Source organism: Apis dorsata, unplaced genomic scaffold (assembly GCF_000469605.1).
Source record: "Apis dorsata unplaced genomic scaffold, Apis dorsata 1.3 scaffold_74, whole genome shotgun sequence".
Lineage (NCBI taxonomy): Eukaryota > Metazoa > Arthropoda > Insecta > Hymenoptera > Apidae > Apis > Apis dorsata.
The window spans coordinates 3,569,275-3,575,015 of NW_006263372.1; the positions used below are offsets into that span (position 1 = coordinate 3,569,275).

General features: G+C 39.0%; 1 long non-coding RNA gene across 1 annotated transcript in view; it reads left to right on the forward strand.

Moving 5' to 3' along the window:
* The window catches only part of LOC116184898, a 33,597-nt gene extending 28,271 nt beyond the window's left edge, over positions 1–5,326 (forward strand). Inside the window, exon 2 of the long non-coding RNA XR_004149557.1 lies at positions 4,933–5,326. This is a non-coding gene — a long non-coding RNA (uncharacterized LOC116184898). The remainder of the gene's footprint in view (positions 1–4,932) is intronic.
* The last annotated feature ends 415 nt before the right edge of the window (positions 5,327–5,741 follow it).

Genomic DNA, 5,741 nt, shown 5'->3' on the forward strand with positions numbered 1-5,741 from the left:
AACGATCCCCCCCGATGCTATTAATACGAAGATTTTTATTTATCGCCGATGTTTCTTTCTCTCCTCCTCTTTCACCCTCTTTCCCCTTCGTTTGGATTAAGCGCGCGCTCGCTGTTGCTTCGAGAAGATGGTTTAGGTTTCTTTCTGGTTTTAGGAGGAGGTTTATTTAGAGCTGATGGTTTTTCGATCGTTTTTGGCGAAGAAGTAATTTTTTTATTTCTTTTAGGATTTTAATACAATTGCATATGATTTTGGGATAAGAGTATTGTTGCTCGTCTTTCGAGAAAGTGATAGTTTCTAGGTAAGAGTGAAAAGAAGTTTCTTTTTAGAGGGGTGATCACTTTTAACCATTTGTTTATTTATGCAACACTATCAATCATTTGCATCTATTAATCTTCTTATTTTTAAATACATCTCATTGTAGTGTTATAAAATCTATTCTTTTAATATCTTTGTGTTATTACGTTTAAAAGGAAAAAGGACAGTCGCGACTCGTTTCTTCTTGAGAATTTTATATTGCTGCACTCATATCCTATATAGATATATTTATTTAAAAAATAAAACATTCTTCATAATATTCGCCGGAAATATTATTTTTTCCTTTCCAGCCATCACGTTAGAAATCAACGTTCCGTGGCTCGTATAAATAATGACACGCGGCTCTTCTCTGAACGACACCACGTTTCTCTTTATTTTCCGCCCACTCGTTACAAATAAACGTTAACACCTTCCTTCCTTCTAACATAATCGTTGATCTAACCTTGTTGTTGTGTTATCGGCGCAGCATCCTCAAGAAAGAGAGAGAGAGAGAGAGAGAACCGCGCCGTTAAAGCTTCCGTTCTGATTGATTTACGGGATCGTGATGCTCGTTTGTCCTCGAATCAATTAGCCGCGATCTCGAATCTCGAATTTCCATCTGATTCCGTGGATCGTTAAATTAAAAAGCATTAATTTATCAAGCGTCGTGTTTCGGTGGTGACTTTTATGAAAAGTTTGGAAGATTTAAAAGGGTGGAAGGTGTTTGTCTATGGAAAGTTGAACGACGAGAAAAATATTTTGTTAGTATTGAGTTTTATATCGGATGTTTGTCGAGTGAATCACAATACTAAATTGGAAGTTTTATTATATCAATTTGGTCGATTTCAAATTTTTCCATGACTTTTCTTTTTTTGTTCAAAATATTATGCATAATTTTTGCAAAATTTGAAGTAATATAATAATATATTTTTCACCAAATTACGGTTTTTATTAACACGACGAATGGAGGGTTATCTTAAAATTATCTTAAAAAAGAAAAACACGCATTCGATTGACTTTTCAGTCCTGTAAATATCATCTCGTCTCCACGTCGCCACCCATATTCCACGATACTCTTCTAAAAAATCAACGACAGGAGACATTTGCACGCGAGCCGTGCCGTCTCGAGCAAAAACAAGGAAAAACTGTTAAGCGGACAGGCGTCGGGATCGTGGAGGAATCCGATCTCTCCACCGGCGACACTTCTGATTCTGATAATTTATTAGATAAGAACGTTGCCTCGTTTCGGCGTGACAGCTTGGAAAGGGATGACGATGAAGTCGTTAGAAAAACATCCCCCGAAACGGCTGTCTCTTTGATTCACCGTTTCCTCTTTGCCCACCTTTTATTTTCGTCCGCTTTCGTTCCACCCTCCCTCCCCTGCTTTCCCTTCCTCGATATCCGACCGACTTATACTTTCTTGCGTTTCCTCTCGCTCTCTCTTCTTCATTGGCCGACTTCCACGGACGCAAACGTCGTCCACGCGCCCAAGAAAAACATTTCTGCTGTCGCGGCGCTTACGTTCACGTACTGCACATCACACCCGTGAAACACGCTTCACGTTTTACGTTTTAGAATTGAATGCTCGAGGAACATTTGTAACCCTCGGTCTCGGAAAGATGAGCGCGCAATTCTTTTAATTTATATCTCCACGAAGGGGTGTGAAAGTGAAACTTTAGATGAATCGGATTATTTTATCGATATTTCAGGATGGAACGTATAACTGGGCCTTTGTTTTTGGTAATGGTGAATGGAATTGTATGGAGAATGATGTATAAAATTTTTATCGTATTTTTTTATTTTTTGGAAAAAAGATAGCGATTCTATTTCGACTCGTATTTCGATTGGATGAAGGATTGGGAAATGAAAGAGTTGGGAAAGTCGATGGTATATATTTACAGGTTTCAATAAAATGATTTTAAAATAATGTATATAATTACATAGAAAATATTATTCTAAAAAATGTTTCATCAAAAGTATCTAGAATAGACTATTACCCTTTTTTATCTTAAGTTTGTTTATATAAGAAATAAATTTATCAACGATCGTGAGTTAAATTTACAAGTTTCATCGCCGATAAACGCGTCAAAAATTTAATTTTATCCGCGCGCGATAACACAACGAACTAAAAATTACACGGCTTCGGGCGGTGTTCTCTAAACGAGCACGATAACCACGAGAAGTTGCAAATTCACTGTCCATTCTGGATCACGCACGCCTATTTGCGTCGACAGCCGCGTGCACGCCCAGGTGCGTATACCCGCCCTAAAGTGCACGTGCATTTCTACGTGCAGATTTATGCAGCGAACAGAGGCGAGGATACGTAGGCTTAACGAGATCTACTGCGACCCACTTGCGCCTAATATGTGTATTAATCAAGCTTCTAGCTTAGATTCGATGTTAAAAACTGGTCTAAGGTAAAGGAACACGTGTATATCGAGAAAAAATACACACGATATGCAAAAAAAAAAAAAAAAGAAAGAAAGAAAAAGAAGTAGATCAAAAATCAAAAAATTTCTAATCTAAAAAGTTCCTGATTATCTTGCTAACCAATAATTCAAATTTCAACCTCCTAAAGAATAAAAGAAAATAAGAGAGAGAAAGAGAGAGAGAGAGAGAGAGAGAGGAAAAAGAAGATATCCAACTTTAGTTTCAATTTAATTGGGATTCTCTTCCGCGAGACTCGAAAACTGGATCTCGCCTTCTCTTTCGTTTACGCTTCTTCTCGTTTCGCATACCGCGGAGGACACGCGCGAAAAAGAAAGAGAGAGAGAAAAAGAGAGAGAGGACAGGAGAGGAAAGATAAATTCACGAAGGGAGAGAGAGAGAGGACAGAGTGGCTCTCCTCGCGGCTTTATCTCTCGTCATCACTTTCTCCTCGCCGCGTGATTTACGCCTCTCTTGTCTTCCTTAATTAGGTTAAGGCTCTCCTCCTCCTCGTGGCGCTGCTTTGCATCCGGGAGAACAGGGAGGAAAGGAGGAGCGCTTATATACACCGCTTCCGATACGACCGCGAAATCCACTCCGACACCCTTGTTAAACATTAATCGAGGCGCTGTTCGCATTGTACCACGCCGCCACGATTTATGCCCCGAACAGATCCGCACTTTCGGCCCCGTACAGCTTTTCAGTGAAATTTATTACATATTTACATCGCTCCTTCCACCGTGGTGCCGTTGTAACGATGTTGTTTCGCTCTTCACGGGCGATACGTGTCTCTTTTTACAATGATGATCCAAGAATGGGTATCGCTCGAGTTTGCGCAACTTGAACCACAACGTCGTGAAAGAGGTCTCGATTCATCTTGGATTCGTAAACACGCGTTTCTTATCTCGTTTAATTTTTTTTTTTTATAAAAATAGGATTCTACGCGTAAATGAATATAAAATTCATAGAACGCTTCTGGACAATTTTTTTAGTAATTCCTCTTTCATCAGCGATTCAGCATTCATATTGCATGAAATAAAATATTCCAAAATCTATCGCTATAATAAATCGCTCGTTTTCTTTTTTTTTATCGATATCCGCAGCAAAAAAAAAAAAAAAAAGAACGAATCGATTGGAAGATTCCTCGATTCTTTTCCAACTTCGAAAAAAGCCCGTAAATCTTTCTTCCAGCCAGGTGTTTTTCTCACAGTATCCGCCGATAAAAAATAGTATAGAGGAGGGATTGGCATCGTTTTAAGCAGTATATACGCCTTCTACGTCGCGGTTGGTCGGTCATTGCGTAGTTGTAGCCGTCGAAGGCCGTTCTAGGTCGTTCTAGGTAGTTGCCACTAGGTAGGCAATGCTTCTCGAGCTGCTTACCTTACCTGCAACTTTTGTCCTTGCCAGGATTGAGAACGTGATTCGATCCGATCGAGTTCTGTTTCTCGTATCACGTGATAATCATTGTCTCCCCCCTTCCCCTAAATTAACACGTTATCAATTTGTAAACTGTTCGTGCGGTCGAACAGCGTATTTCGTACAATTTCTTTTCGATTTTTTTCTTTTTTTCCTCTTCTCACTTTTTCTATTCTTACTTTTAGTTCATCTTTTGACACGAAAGCCGATGAATCACTCGCCAGTGACACATTCGAGTTATTCATGAGTATCGTTTAAGGTATATGCTATTAATTCGACGATTTCTCTTTTTCTTTTTTTTTTTTCTTTTCTTCTTTTTCTTTTTTTTTTTTCAGAAATAACGAGTCGAATGTGACACTATTCACCTTGAAACGATTTTCACCCTTTCGATCGAGGAGATTAATTTTTCAATTTTATCTTTATTTCGACATTAAACACACATAAAATTCTTTGACACTTTTGACAAAAATATTTCTGTACAATATAAAAATCGTCATATTTATTCACCATACGTTTACCTATTCCTTTTTTTTTCGTATCACATATAAAATTATTAATAAAAAAAATCGTAGGATATAACGATCGAATTTCTCTTCGAATTGAAAATATATCAAACCTTTTATTTTATTTAGAAAAAGAAAGAAAAATCGTACCCGCCAAATTTTTCTCTCCGCAACGTCTCCATCATATTCAAATCACCATCATCGAGCAGATTCAAACTCCACGCTCCCTCGTTTCCAAGCGGGAAGAAATATTTTCGACGTAACGCGAAATCGACGCCGTGTGTTTCAGGAGAAACCTCGAGGTGGTTGTGAAACTCGCAAGGCGAGCGGATTGTTTCGGATGCTGCCGGCAGCGGGGAACAGCGCACACAGCCACGGCACGGTCACGAGGAAAACCTCGAAATTTATTAACTTGTAAGGTACGTTCTTGCATGCGCAACACCAGCCACCCATGGCTTCGATAAAACCTTACTTTCGTTACTTTCTCACAGTTGCCCCCCTTTTCCGCTCCCGAGCGGAGTCGTTTATTCGCCCGCGCGATAAAACTCGTCCGGTATACGCCTCCCATCGGTTTCTCGCGAGGGGGGCAACCCTTTTCATTTGAACTGCGGCTGCCTGCTGCCGCTCGTGAAGAAATAATGTTGGGAGGAAAAAAAAGAAAAGAAAGGAAAAGAAAAGAAAAGGAGGAATACACGCTCTTCTCCCCTCCCTTTTTTAACGATCGCTCTTAACCGCGCCTTTTCGCGTCGACGACGCGCTCTTCTCGCGAAATTTGCGACCACAGTGTATAAATAAGAAGAACTTTAGCAATGATGCGTGCCTTTCGCGTTTCTTCTGATCTTTTTTTTTTTTGTTCCTCCTCTCGTAAAATCTTGGAAGTTATATTAGTATAAGTTAATATTGATACGGATTGTAAGTAGTTAATAACGATCGAGTTTAATGGGTTTTTTTGTTTTCTTTTCTTTTCTTCGGATGAAGAAGTATATATTTTTACGAAAACGTTATCATGTGAAATTGTTATATCGTTTTATTTTGTTAGAATGGTTTAAATTGGAATTACGAAGTACGTGTATGGCGGAGTTTGTGATTTAAATTGAG